Source organism: Pleurodeles waltl, chromosome 6 (genome assembly GCF_031143425.1).
Source record: "Pleurodeles waltl isolate 20211129_DDA chromosome 6, aPleWal1.hap1.20221129, whole genome shotgun sequence".
NCBI lineage: Eukaryota > Metazoa > Chordata > Amphibia > Caudata > Salamandridae > Pleurodeles > Pleurodeles waltl.
This window is the reverse complement of record NC_090445.1, coordinates 716911600-716927116: the sequence shown is the minus strand read 5'-3', so window position 1 is coordinate 716927116 and position 15517 is coordinate 716911600.

Sequence of the window (15517 nt, the reverse complement as noted above, 5' to 3'; positions counted from 1 at the left end):
ATGGTCAATAGATGCAATGGTGTGCCTGGCGTCTACCTAGGCTAGAATGTTCTTTGGAATAGGTCAGAGAAAGATGAGTGAATGTCAGAGAGGGAGAAGTGTCCAAACAAGCTGGCAGTGTAGCACACTCCATTTTTTTTTCACTGGGGGGCCTTGACTGGAAAGAGTTGCCTCAGGGCTGGAATAGGACCCAGCAGTTAGCCTAAAAGCCAGACAGATGCCCATTAGGTCCACCCCCAGACCGTAAAGAGTATAGGTAGATCCTGACTCAGGAGACATGGCTGCCCATTTACTCGTGTCACTCTGCTAGCTAGAGGCAGTGTAGGAGGCTGGACTGGCTTGTAGTGAGTACCAAGGGGTACTTGCACCTTGCACCAGGCCCAGTTATCCCTTATTAGTGTATAGGGTGTCTAGCAGCTTAGGCTGATAGATAATGGTAGCTTAGCAGAGCAGCTTAGGCTGAACTAGGAGACGTGTGAAGCTACTACAGTACCACTTAGTGTCATATGCACAATATCATAAGAAAACACAATACACAGTTATACTAAAAATAAAGGTACTTTATTTTTATGACAATATGCCAAAGTATCTTAGAGTGTACCCTCAGTGAGAGGATAGGAAATATACACAAGATATATATACACAATAGCAAAAATATGCAGTATAGTCTTAGAAAACAGTGCAAACAATGTATAGTTACAATAGGATGCAATGGGGAAACATAGGGATAGGGGCAACACAAACCATATACTCCAAAAGTGGAATGCGAACCACGAATGGACCCCAAACCTATGTGACCTTGTAGAGGGTCGCTGGGACTATTAGAAAATAGTGAGAGTTCGAAAAATAACCCTCCCCAAGACCCTGAAAAGTGAGTGCAAAGTGCACTAAAGTTCCCCTAAGGACAAAGAAGTCGTGTTAGAGGAATAATGCAGGAAAGACACAAACCAACAATGCAACAACTGTGGATTTCCAATCTAGGGTACCTGTGGAACAAGGGGACCAAGTCCAAAAGTCACAACCAAGTCGGAGATGGGCAAATGCCCAGGAAATGCCAGCTGCGGGTGCAAAGAAGCTTCTACTGGACAGAAGAAGCTGATGTTTCTGCAGGAACGAAAAGGGCTAGAGACTTCCCCTTTGGTGGACGGATCCCTCTCGCCGTGGAGAGTTGTGCAGAAGTGTTTTCCCGCCGAAAGAATGCCAACAAGCCTTGCTAGCTGCAAATCGTGCGGTTAGCGTTTTTGGATGCTGCTGTGGCCCTGGAGGGACCAGGAGGTCGCAAATTGGACCAGGAGAGAGAGGGGATATCGAGCAAGACAAGAAGCCCTCTCAGCAGCAGGTAGCACCCGGAGAAGTGCCAGAAACAGGCACTACGAGGATGCGTGAAACGGTGCTCACCCGAAGTCGCACAAAGGAGTCCCACGTCGCCGGAGACCAACTTAGAAAGTCGTGCAATGCAGGTTAGAGTGCCGTGGACCCAGGCTTGGCTGTGCACAAAGGATTTCCGCTGGAAGTGCACAGGGGCCGGAGTAGCTGCAAAAGTCGCGGTTCCCAGCAATGCAGCCCAGCGAGGTGAGGCAAGGACTTACCTCCACCAAACTTGGACTGAAGAGTCACTGGACTGTGGGGGTCACTTGGACAGAGTCGTTGGATTCGAGGGACCTCGCTCGTCGTGCTGAGAGGAGACCCAAGGGACCGGTAATGCAGCTTTTTGGTGCCTGCGGTTGCAGGGGGAAGATTCCGTCGACCCACGGGAGATTTCTTCAGAGCTTCTGGTGCAGAGAGGAGGCAGACTACCCCCACAGCATGCACAAGCAGGAAAACAGTCGAGAAGGCGGCAGGATCAGCGTTACAGAGTTGCAGTAGTCGTCTTTGCTACTATGTTGCAGGTTTGCAGGCTTCCAGCGCGGTCAGCAGTCGATTCCTTGGCAGAAGGTGAAGAGAGAGATGCAGAGGAACTCGGATGAGCTCTTGCATTCGTTATCTAAAGTTTCCCCAGAGACAGAGACCCTAAATAGCCAGAAAAGAGGGTTTGGCTACTTAGGAGAGAGGATAGGCTACTAACACCTGAAGGAGCCTATCAGAAGGAGTCTCTGACGTCACCTGGTGGCACTGGCCACTCAGAGCAGTCCAGTGTGCCAGCAGCACCTCTGTTTCCAAGATGGCAGAGGTCTGGAGCACACTGGAGGAGCTCTGGACACCTCCCAGGGGAGGTGCAGGTCAGGGGAGTGGTCACTCCCCTTTCCTTTGTCCAGTTTCGCGCCAGAGCAGGGCTAAGGGGTCCCCTGAACCGGTGCAGACTGGCTTATGCAGAATTGGGCACATCTGTGCCCAACAAAGCATTTCCAGAGGCTGGGGGAGGCTACTCCTCCCCTGCCTTCACACCATTTTCCAAAGGGAGAGGGTGTCACACCCTCTCTCAGAGGAAGTTCTTTGTTCTGCCATCCTGGGCCAGGCCTGGCTGGACCCCAGGAGGGCAGATGCCTGTCTGAGGGGTTGGCAGCAGCAGCAGCTGCAGTGAAACCCCGGGAAGGGCAGTTTGGCAGTACCAGGGTCTGTGCTACAGACCACTGGGATCATGGAATTGTGCCAACAATGCCAGGATGGCATAGAGGGGGCAATTCCATGATCTTAGACATGTTACATGGCCATATTCGGAGTTACCATTGTGAAGCTACATATAGGTAGTCACCTATATGTAGTGCACGCGTGTAATGGTGTCCCCGCACTCACAAAGTTCAGGGAATTGGCTCTGAACAATGTGGGGGCACCTTGGCTAGTGCCAGGGTGCCCTCACACTAAGTAACTTTGCACCTAACCTTTACCAGGTAAAGGTTAGACATATAGGTGATTTATAAGTTACTTAAGTGCAGTGTAAAATGGCTGTGAAATAACGTGGACGTTATTTCACTCAGGCTGCAGTGGCAGGCCTGTGTAAGAATTGTCAGAGCTCCCTATGGGTGGCAAAAGAAATGCTGCAGCCCATAGGGATCTCCTGGAACCCCAATACCCTGGGTACCTCAGTACCATATACTAGGGAATTATAAGGGTGTTCCAGTAAGCCAATGTAAATTGGTAAAATTGGTCACTAGCCTGTCAGTGACAATTTGAAAGAAATGAGAGAGCATAACCACTGAGGTTCTGATTAGCAGAGCCTCAGTGAGACAGTTAGGCACCACACAGGGAACACATACATATAGGCCACAAACTTATGAGCACTGGGGTCCTGACTAGCAGGGTCCCAGTGACACATAACAAACATACTGAAAACATAGGGTTTTCACTATGAGCACTGGGCCCTGGCTGGCAGGATCCCAGTGAGACAGTGAAAACACCCTGACATACACTCACAAACAGGCCAAAAGTGGGGGTAACAAGGCTAGAAAGAGGCTACTTTCTCACACAACCCCCCCCCCCCAAACGAAGGACAATAAGGCTAACCTTGGCCAGTTGAGACTTTATTGTCTAAGTGGTGATAAGTAGAGAGTAGCTCTGCAATAGACTAGTTACTCCCTTTATCATCCACTATATGGTTACTTCCCTGTGGGGATGTAAACCACCCTGTTTGAAGTTTTTTAGCTAAGCAACAATGTGAAGATGTATTTTCAGAGTTTCTATCAGTAAGTTTTAGTTTAGAGCAGTGGGAATTATCCACTGAACCTATTTGTAATGATGGAAATGCCAGACAGGGATGCTGTCTCAGTAAAGCCATAGCTGGGCAAAAACTTTTTCCATATGGCTGGAAGAGAGAACAGGGATGCTGTTTCTCTTGAGTTGGAGCAGGGCAGGGATGCTGTCCTATGAGCTCCACACTAGGGCAGGGATGCTGTCCTAAGTGTTGTGAGGCAGTGCAGAGTTTCTGCACTAAAGTTTCTCTGGGAGGGTTGGAGGGATGCTCCATGTTAACTGAAATGGTGCTCTTTTTGTCACCAATGTTAGTTATCCCACAGAGAGGTACTTCTACCTCAGGGAGTCCAGCTTTGCCAGCTGATGATTCCCTTGGAACAGGTGCCACCCCAGGAGAGGTTTCTCCCACCACAGGAATGGTATCCTGAATGGTAGGGTGGTTAGGGGATACTGTGATACCCTTTTTACCTGTTGATGGAGAGGGATCCTGAGTTTTCAGGCCTTCTCTCCTTTGCTTTTTCATTTCAGTAGAAATGAGAGGGAACAATTCCTCTGGGATGCCCAGCATGGCTGCATGGGCATAAAACTCTACATCAGCCCAACCTGAGGCCTCTAGGTCATTACCTAAGAGACAGTCTACAGGTAAGCTAGGTGATACCACCACCTGCTTAGGGCCAGTAACTCCACCCCAACTAAACTGAATTATAGCTAAGGGAAGAAACTTAGTGGAGTTATGGACATCAATAATCTTATACTATTGTCCAATGATGTGTTGATCAGGGTGCACTAGGTTTTCAGTCACCAAAGTGATACTGGCACCTGTGTCCCTGTAGGCCAAGGCCTCAACACCATTTATTGAAACTGTCTGCCTGTACTTATCCATTGTAAGGGGACAAGCAGCCAGTGTGGCAAGGCCAATGCCACTAGGTGTGACAGAAACTGTCTTGGGACTGACTACCCCAGTTTCTATGATGGACCCATAAGTGAACCCAACTACACCCTTTGCTTGACTGTTGCCAGCAGTCCCACCACTAGTACCACTACTGCTAGGGGCACTAGAGCTTGATGTATTAGTGGTGGTAGGCTCAGGGGGTTTACCTGGATAGGACTTATCCCCTGGCCTATGGCCTCTGTTTTTACACACAAAGCACCAAGGCTTTTTAATGTGTGCAGGTTGGGAAGAAGAGGAAGAATTAGTTTTATCCCCACCCTCTGAAGAGTGTTTAAGATTTGAAGTGGGATCTTTGGTTTTACCTTTATCCCCATGCTTATCTTGAGATTTTTCACCATCTTTCTTCTTATTGCCATCTTTGTCACCCCCTGTATGAACTTTTCTGTTCACCCTTGTTCTGACCCATTTGTCTGCCTTCTTTCCCAATTCTTGGGGAGAGGTCAGATCAGAGTCTACCAGGTACTGGTGCAACAAATCAGACACACAATTATTAAGTATATGCTCTCTCAGGATTGTGTTATACAGGCTTTCATAATCAGTAACTTTACTGCCATGTAACCACCCCTCCAAGGCCTTCACTGAATGGTCAATGAAATCAACCCAGTCTTGTGAAGACTCCTTTTTGGTCTCTCTGAACTTTATCCTGTATTGTTCAGTGGTTAAGCCATAACCATCCAGGAGTGCATTCTTAAGAACTTGGAAATTATTAGCATCATTTTCTTTCACAGTAAGGAGCCTATCCCTACCTTTTCCACTAAATGATAGCCATAGGATAGCAGCCCACTGCCTTTGAGGGACATCCTGTACAACACAGGCCCTCTCAAGTGCAGCAAACCACTTGTTAATGTCATCCCCCTCCTTATAAGGGGGAACTATCTTGTGCAGATTCCTGGAATCATGCTCTTTTGCAGGATGACTATGGGGAATACTGCTGCTGCCACCATGGGTTTCTAAACCCAACTTCTGTCTTTCCTTCTCTAGTTCAAAAGACTGTCTATCCAAATCCAGCTGTTGCTTTTTAAGCTTCAGTCTGGTTTGTTCCACCCTCAACATATTGAGTTCCCTCTCTAACATTCTGTCATCAGGGTTGGTGGGAGGGACATTCCTAGATACAGAGGTGTGATGGGAATGAACAGAAGGAGACCTGTCCCTTACAGAAGCCACCCTAACAGCTTGGCTAACAGAAACATCACTACCAGTATGGTGAGAATAAATGCTTTTGCTATGATGTGAGACAACACTATTTGTATGGTGTGGCTCTCCATCATTACCAACTATGCTAGACTGTCTAGTAATGGGCAGGCTGGGAAGTTTCTTTCCTGAATCTTTTCCTGGGGGAGTCCCTGGATCAGATTGGGAACCATTAGCTACTTTTTCTACAGATGGGGCACTTCTAGCCTTATCCTGTTCTCTAAGCATGTTAAGTAACAGTTCCAAGGAAGGATTCTTCCCTACACTCAAACCTCTCTCTACACAGAGACTCCTTGCTCCTTTCCAGCTAAAGTGGTCATATGCAAGTTTGGACAGATCAACATTTTGGCCTGTGCCAGACATTTTTAGAGAGAGTTAAAGTGATAGAAAAAGATAAAAAAGTTTGTCAGAGCTTTTAGAAAGACAGAAAAAAAAAAACTTTTAAAACTTTTTAGAACTTTTTAGAAAGTTAGAAGTACTTTTCAGCACTTAGAAAAGAGTGAAAAGAGGAAATGCAAAACTTTTTGGCTATGTGTATATACACTGACCTTGTTTTGTATATTTTTCTCCTATGAAAAGTACAATGACAAGAGTGGTAAGTAGTCTCAAAGCACTTATCCCACCGCTGCACAACCAATGTAGGAGGCTGGACTGGCTTGTAGTGAGTACCAAGGGGTACTTGCACCTTGCACCAGGCCCAGTTATCCCTTATTAGTGTATAGGGTGTCTAGCAGCTTAGGCTGATAGATAATGGTAGCTTAGCAGAGCAGCTTAGGCTGAACTAGGAGACGTGTGAAGCTACTACAGTACCACTTAGTGTCATATGCACAATATCATAAGAAAACACAATACACAGTTATACTAAAAATAAAGGTACTTTATTTTTATGACAATATGCCAAAGTATCTTAGAGTGTACCCTCAGTGAGAGGATAGGAAATATGCACAAGATATATATACACAATAGCAAAAATATGCAGTATAGTCTTAGAAAACAGTGCAAACAATGTATAGTTACAATAGGATGCAATGGGGAAACATAGGGATAGGGGCAACACAAACCATATACTCCAAAAGTGGAATGCGAACCACGAATGGACCCCAAACCTATGTGACCTTGTAGAGGGTCGCTGGGACTATTAGAAAATAGTGAGAGTTCGAAAAATAACCCTCCCCAAGACCCTGAAAAGTGAGTGCAAAGTGCACTAAAGTTCCCCTAAGGACAAAGAAGTCGTGTTAGAGGAATAATGCAGGAAAGACACAAACCAACAATGCAACAACTGTGGATTTCCAATCTAGGGTACCTGTGGAACAAGGGGACCAAGTCCAAAAGTCACAAGGAAGTCGGAGATGGGCAAATGCCCAGGAAATGCCAGCTGCGGGTGCAAAGAAGCTTCTACTGGACAGAAGAAGCTGAGGTTTCTGCAGGAACGAAAAGGGCTAGAGACTTCTCCTTTGGTGGACGGATCCCTCTCGCCGTGGAGAGTCGTACAGAAGTGTTTTCCTGCCGAAAGAATGCCAACAAGCCTTGCTAGCTGCAAATTGTGTGGCTAGCGTTTTTGGATGCTGCTGTGGCCCTGGAGGGACCAGGAGGTCGCAAATTGGACCAGGAGAGAGAGGAGACGTCGAGCAAGACAAGAAGCCCTCTCAGCAGCAGCTAGCACCTGGAGAAGTGCCAGAAACAGGCACTACAAGGATGTGTGAAATGGTGCTCACCCGAAGTCGCACAAAGGAGTCCCACGTCGCCGGAGACCAACTTAGAAAGTCGTGCAATGCAGGTTAGAGTGCTGTGGACCCAGGCTTGGCTGTGCACAAAGGATTTCCGCCGGAAGTGCACAGGGGCCGGAGTAGCTGCAAAAGTCGCGGTTCCCAGCAATGCAGCCCAGCGAGGTAAGGCAAGGACTTACCTCCACCAAACTTGGACTGAAGAGTCACTGGACTGTGGGGGTCACTTGGACAGAGTTGCTGGATTCGAGGGACCTCGCTCGTCGTGCTGAGAGGAGACCCAAGGGACTGGTAATGCAGCCTTTTGATGCCTGCGGTTGCAGGGGGAAGATTCCGTCGACCCACGGGAGATTTCTTCGGAGCTTCTGGTGCAGAGAGGAGGCAGACTACCCCCACAGCATGCACAAGCAGGAAAACAGTCGAGAAGGCGGCAGGATCAGCGTTACAGAGTTGCAGTAGTCGTCTTTGCTACTATGTTGCAGCAGTCGATTCCTTGGCAGAAGGTGAAGAGAGAGATGCAGAGGAACTCGGATGAGCTCTTGCATTCGTTATCTAAAGTTTCCCCAGAGACAGAGACCCTAAATAGCCAGAAAAGAGGGTTTGGCTACTTAGGAGAGAGGATAGGCTACTAACACCTGAAGGAGCCTATCAGAAGGAGTCTCTGACATCACCTGGTGGCACTGGCCACTCAGAGCAGTCCAGTGTGCCAGCAGCACCTCTGTTTCCAAGATGGCAGAGGTCTGGAGCACACTGGAGGAGCTCTGGACACCTCCCAGGGGAGGTGCAGGTCAGGGGAGTGGTCACTCCCCTTTCCTTTGTCCAGTTTCGCGCCAGAGCAGGGCTAAGGGGTCCCCTGAACCGGTGTAGACTGGCTTATGCAGAATTGGGCACATCTGTGCCCAACAAAGCATTTCCAGAGGCTGGGGGAGGCTACTCCTCCCCTGCCTTCACACCATTTTCCAAAGGGAGAGGGTGTCACACCCTCTCTCAGAGGAAGTTCTTTGTTCTGCCATCCTGGGCCAGGCCTGGCTGGACCCCAGGAGGGCAGATGCCTGTCTGAGGGGTTGGCAGCAGCAGCAGCTGCAGTGAAACCCCGGGAAGGGCAGTTTGGCAGTACCAGGGTCTGTGCTACAGACCACTGGGATCATGGAATTGTGCCAACAATGCCAGGATGGCATAGAGGGGGCAATTCCATGATCTTAGACATGTTACATGGCCATATTCGGAGTTACCATTGTGAAGCTACATATAGGTAGTCACCTATATGTAGTGCACGCGTGTAATGGTGTCCCCACACTCACAAAGTTCAGGGAATTGGCTCTGAACAATGTGGGGGCACCTTGGCTAGTGCCAGGGTGCCCTCACACTAAGTAACTTTGCACCTAACCTTTACCAGGTAAAGGTTAGACATATAGGTGATTTATAAGTTACTTAAGTGCAGTGTAAAATGGCTGTGAAATAACGTGGACGTTATTTCACTCAGGCTGCAGTGGCAGGCCTGTGTAAGAATTGTCAGAGCTCCCTATGGGTGGCAAAAGAAATGCTGCAGCCCATAGGGATCTCCTGGAACCCCAATACCCTGGGTACCTCAGTACCATATACTAGGGAATTATAAGGGTGTTCCAGTAAGCCAATGTAAATTGGTAAAATTGGTCACTAGCCTGTCAGTGACAATTTGAAAGAAATGAGAGAGCATAACCACTGAGGTTCTGATTAGCAGAGCCTCAGTGAGACAGTTAGGCACCACACAGGGAACACATACATATAGGCCACAAACTTATGAGCACTGGGGTCCTGACTAGCAGGGTCCCAGTGACACATAACAAACATACTGAAAACATAGGGTTTTCACTATGAGCACTGGGCCCTGGCTGGCAGGATCCCAGTGAGACAGTGAAAACACCCTGACATACACTCACAAACAGGCCAAAAGTGGGGGTAACAAGGCTAGAAGGAGGCTACTTTCTCACAGGCAGTGGAGGGCCAGTTCCATAAAACAGACTCACAGGTTCTATACTGTGCAATATCCGATGCTGACCCCCACACCCCCTCATCTCGGGTAGGTGAGGCTGCTAGAACCAGGAACAGCATAACCTGGGTGGCCGGTTGTTAGAAAAACAGATCATCAAACTCTTTCCTAGTATCCCTAGTATTTTGGGGAAGTGGCACTAAAGCCCCAGAGAGTGTATATGGTTTCTGGAATGGCTTATATGCACGACCTATGACTTGCTCTGGAAGGTTGGGTGTATCTCCTCCTCCTCCCAACAAGAATCCCTCATACTTCCATCCTGGGACTGAAACATGTGTCCATTGGGGTGTAATCACCACTAATGGAGGTCGGCATACATTGTGAGAATCTTGGTCTTTCGAGAAGAAAGGTATTACATCCTGGATTAGCAAAATCCCAGTGAATGCACTGATAACAGGCAAAGTTGTATAAGAGGGGACAATGCACAGAGAGCCATCATATTCTGCCATCCATTGGTCATGCAACAGGAAGTAGGACCTCCTGGTAACCTACACAGTATGTGCCTCATTGTGTTGCCTCATTGGGGCACGAACCAATAGCCTACTTCGGGGGGCCTGTTAAAGATTATACGAATATGGGGTTTCCCAGGGCTGGGTCTCCTTCGTGGAGGTGCCACAAGCCTTCAATCTACCTTCAGAGACTCTTGATGCAACAAAAGTCCATGCCTACCTCTCTCCTGTCACTGATCCCAAAACGAAAATCATTTTTGTAATTAGGCGTTACTCAATACAACAGACAATTGCACCCAGTACATACAGGAATTTATATACCCAAGAATATTTGCATTAATTTCCTGCTGTTGTTTTACATATTCTTCCAGGGGACTATTCTTGACGGAGGCATGGTCTATGCTAAACAGAAATCCATAAAATAGTATATCCATTGTAATTGTTTTGCTCTCTGCTTCTTTGAAATATTGTCTTGCAGAAGGACAGACTTTCTGAACCGTGGGATGTAATCCTGGGCAGAGCTACAACTTGAATGGTGAGAGCTAGTGGTCTGTGTTGGAAATAATAATCTAATCTAAATAAACTCTTAGGCCCTGATTCACAAATCCAACATCCTCCATTTACTCTTATTAGGTATCCACAAAAAGAGACCTAACAGACGTAAATCATTTTACTACTGCATAATTGCACATTACATCTGCATACATATACAGAGTAGTAAGCCACGTGGAAGGGGTGGGGAGTAGATGGATAAAGGCATGGCTTGCCTTGGGAGTTTGTGAACACTCACAAACTCATGACACTTTCCATCCATGGAATTGATTGAAAATTGCTTCTAGAATAGGGCTGGAATAAATCCCCTTTGAGGGTAAGAAGGGGAATATAACACATTCTGGTCCAGATTTACCAGGAGAGAGAGAAGAGCAGGAGAGCACCATTTTTACAGAAATGTGGCACTCTCTCCCCTCTACCTAAAGACGACGCAGACACTCCTTTGCACCATAGAGCAAGGGTGTCTCTGTTAGTCTAGCGTAGGTTTTTGTACTAGAAGGATACCCTTCTAGTACAAAATACTATGCTTGGACTAACTTTAAACATTTTCCCACTTTGTATGTGTGCTGTACAGTGCAGCACACATGCAAAGTAGGAAAATAAAGGAGGGAAAAAAAGTATTTCTCCTTCATTGTGCCTATGGGTGCTATTTCCTGATGCTAAACCTTGTCTACTTTTTTAAGAAAATAGGGCTTAGCATCAAAAACCTTGGGTGGTTGCAATGAAATGTCCATGCACTATCCAATGTACACCCCCTTGGCCCTAAGTAATGCAAAGTAGCACTATGCACTGCTTTGCGCTACTTTCGAGTGAATTTCCAGAACTAAACAAGTTTAGCACTGGAAAGTAAATTACTGTAAAAAAGATTTTGTGTCATTTTTTGTCACTTTTGTGATGCAAAGACGGCACTAAAACTTAGTAAATAGACCCCTGAATCTTGATGGGGGTGTGGGAGATGGTCTTCCCCATGAGTCAAAAAAAAACCTGTCGAGAAAAAAGAAAAAGTGGAAATTGATTAATTGCACAGTGAGGCTGCCTTTCCCCAATGTGGAATTGTGTGCCGTGTACAACACTACTCTAGGGAAATAGCAACACCCAAAAATGTCACATCACATTGCTAGCAATATGACTGAAAATCTGAAACTGGTGCAACTTCCCTGACTTACTATTTTTAATCTTTGTGAATTCCAAAAAGTAGTAAAATTGCACCTGTTCACAGGAGCACCTTTGCAGATGCAGATTTATTACTATTGTTATGGGCCTTCAGTATGTGACTGACAAAATGACATGAAGAAAGTCCAAACTGAAATTATAAAAGCTACTTTTGTTCTTGTGTTACATCTCTTTTGTGTAATTACTGTTTGTTTTCAATTTGTGGGTATCCCAGATCAAGCCTGTCTCTTGGTATTGAACAGTGGATAATGTTGTTATTGATTTGGAATGGACGTTTCTATCAATTATTTAAAGTCACATCGCTGCTGCATAGTGTATCTGATAATCTCATGTAGGTACAGACCTTCCAACTCACATTGTGGTGCTGTGCGTCACAGAGTATTCACAACGTTCACACCATTGGCTGGCTGAAGAGTATTTAACGCAAGTAACATAGAATAGGTTTCCACCTTGGAGGTGTGCACTCTGCATGGTCTTGTACCTGTTTCCAACCTCCCTGGAATGTGTGTGTGTGTGTGTGAGTGGTTGGGAGGGGGAGGCTGCGCATGCTTTTGTTTGTATATTTGGCTAGTGGATGGGATTTCCCAGCTGCTGAGGCACTGCTGGTACTCAAGCCCCACCCCTTCCTCCACAAAGACCTTTCTTCCTCCTCATAGGCCCACAAAATAGAAAGGATTCCAAGGATACAGGCCTGTATGCAATGCATTTTAGAGAACAAATGTGCAGCCTCATGGCCCTTTCTGAGCTTTCATCTGTCACATTCAGCTGCATTGTAGTACTATATATGTCATGGTGCCTTTTTCTGCACTATGTCACCCTCACAGTTCGAGCCCGGGATCAGCAGAAAAGATGTTAACTTGTGTGTTTAGCCTTCATCCCATTGCCATTTTTACTTTTAACCTTGTATCTAGCCAGATTCTCATATGTTCTTGTTAGCTTAAGTTGTTTCTAGGTCTTTCAGTATCCCATTAGGCAGTGTCATTTCACAATTTAAAGAAAACAATCCTAGACCCACAGAACCCCTACAACTACAGACCAATCACAAATGGACCTTTCCTGGGCAAACTGATAGAAAGAGCTGCATTTGCCCAGATGTCACAATTCATTGAAGACAATTCCATACTTTCAGACTACCAAACTGGATTCTGCCCAGGAAGAGGCACTGAATCAGCACTCATAGCAATCTGGGATGATCCTAAAAACACAGTCGACTGCAATGGAGTTGCTGCACTACTTCTCTTGGAGCTCTTGGCTGCCTTTGATACGGTTGACCATGACGCCCTATTTCAAAGACTCCACGAAGCAGGCATAGAAGGGACTGCTCTCGACTGGATTACATCCTACCTTCAAAACAGAACTAATATTATCTATTCTCCCCCCTTCTCGTCCAAACTGTACCTCACAAAAGTAGGGATCCCCCAAGGATCAATCATCTCACCTTTGCTTTTCAACATCTACATGATATCATTACCAGATCTGATCAATGTTTTTCAAATCACATGCTACAACTATGCAGATGACACACAAATACTACTTAAATTAGAATGACCCAAAGACATTGAAAACTCACAAATCATCAGTTACCTCAGAGCCGTTGATCAGTGGATGACTTGGAGCCATCTCCAACTAATTGCCTCCAAAATGGAAATACTCATATGTGGTGACTGTAAAAATTATGACCCACTGTCCACCTGGCCTGACGATCTCAGACCACCTCCTCAATTATCGGAGGAAGTAAAAAAACCTTGGATTTACCATGGACTCCAAGTTAACAATAGATGCCCAAGTGGACAAATTAGCACAAACAAGCTTCATCACCTTGAAGACTCTGCGGCGCATCTTCCTCCACCTCGGATTGCTACGCAAGGTGCAGGCTACTATCTCTCTTGCACTATCCAAACTAGATTATGCCAATGGCCTCTACCATGGATCATCTCTATCTATTATGAAAAAGCTACAACATATTCTGAACTCCGCTGCCAGGCTACTATTACATGTAAAGCCACAAGCCTACATCTCCCCTGCCTTGAGAACACTGCACTGGTTACCCGTTGCCAGAAGATCCACCTTCAAGCTGCTTTGTATCACCCACAAAGCTATACATGGCACAGGACTGCTTTTCATCAGAAACAAAATAACCAAATACATTCAACAAAGAAACCGCCGCTCAAGATTGGCACCCCGCCTTAGAACACCACCATACAAGAAAAAGACTATAGGTGGTACATCCTTCTCCGTTCAAGCAGCCAAACTATGGAATTCATTACCCCCAAATATAAGATCCACAGATAACTATCTTGTCTTCAGAAGACTACTCAAGGAGTTGGCTCTTTCCTTCATAACCACCATATTCAAACAGCAATGGACTGCATATGCCTGTGTTGATAAATATTTTTTATCTAATGATGTGTATATTCTAGATAAGTATAGTACTTTAGGAAATATGTATAGCCACTATGTCATAGCAATAAATTACACACATAGGCCTATATTTATACTTTTTTAGCGCCGCATTTGCGTCGTTTGTTGACGCAAAAGCGGCGCAAACTTACAAAGTACAATTATATTCTGTTAGTTTGCACCGCTTTTGCGTCAAAAACTGAATGCGGCGCTAAAAAAGTATAAATATGGGCCATACTTTTCAAACCTGTATATATATATATATATATATATATATATATATATATATATATATATATATTTGTGTATGTGTGTGTGTATATACATATCTATGTGTATGTAATTCTATGCTTAACATGTTCAGAAGTCATTGCATAGCTCCTAGATAAGTTGTTATATTAGATACTTATGAATCCCTGCTTTCGTTTTATATCACACTGATCACGTTTTATTATTATAAGCATTTTGCTATTCAAAAATTGAGGAAAGATAAATAAATGTTAGCAAAGTACACTTATTAATTAACTTCAAATATTACAAATCTTGAAAGTCTGTGTTTATACAATGCTACTTTTCTTCTCATATTATACCCATTATTATATTCCTTGATTATATATTCCCTTACTATGTATTTACATATCTATTTATTTCTCTAGTCCTACTGTACTAGAGAAAAAAAAAAATCTATAAATAAAATTCAAATTATAAATAAGTAAATTAAAGTATAAAATAATAATAATGAATAAACAAATTAAAGAAAAATTAAAACAATGAATAAAAAATGTACATTAGATATATATATATAATTATAAATAAATAAAAATAATATAAATGTACTCTCTTGTAAGGTTTACTTTGTCTACCCATCACCATATGTCATGTCTCTATCAAGCTATCCTCCATCCCCACTCTGACTCATCCCAATCCTATTCTACTACTTTCATCTTCAAAATAGCCCTGCCTAAGCTCTTCCCTCCTCTTCCACATCTAGCTCACCCAAACCTCAGTTTACTACCATGATCTCCCAAACAACCCTACTAAATTCTCCTTCATTTATTTCACCTTTGACTCATCCGAAACCCCTCCTGCTACTATGACTCCCTAACCCTTTCCACAGACGCTTCCCTCCTCCATTTCTCCTTTACTCATCCCAAACCTCATTCTATTATATAAACTTCTAAATAACACTTCTGGATTCTTCCCTCCTCTATCCCTCTGATACTCTAGTCAATCCAACTAACAAACTCAAATATCCTCCGCTCAAATTAACTCATAATAATACTAAAACTGTACTCATATTTCCCTATACTAAACCACCACTAATTCCTCTTGGGTTCCGGAGTAGCGTGCTTCTCGCCGAAAAGCGCTGCGACGCCTCGTCAAGGGTAGTAAGCGCTAAATAAATACTATTACAATACAA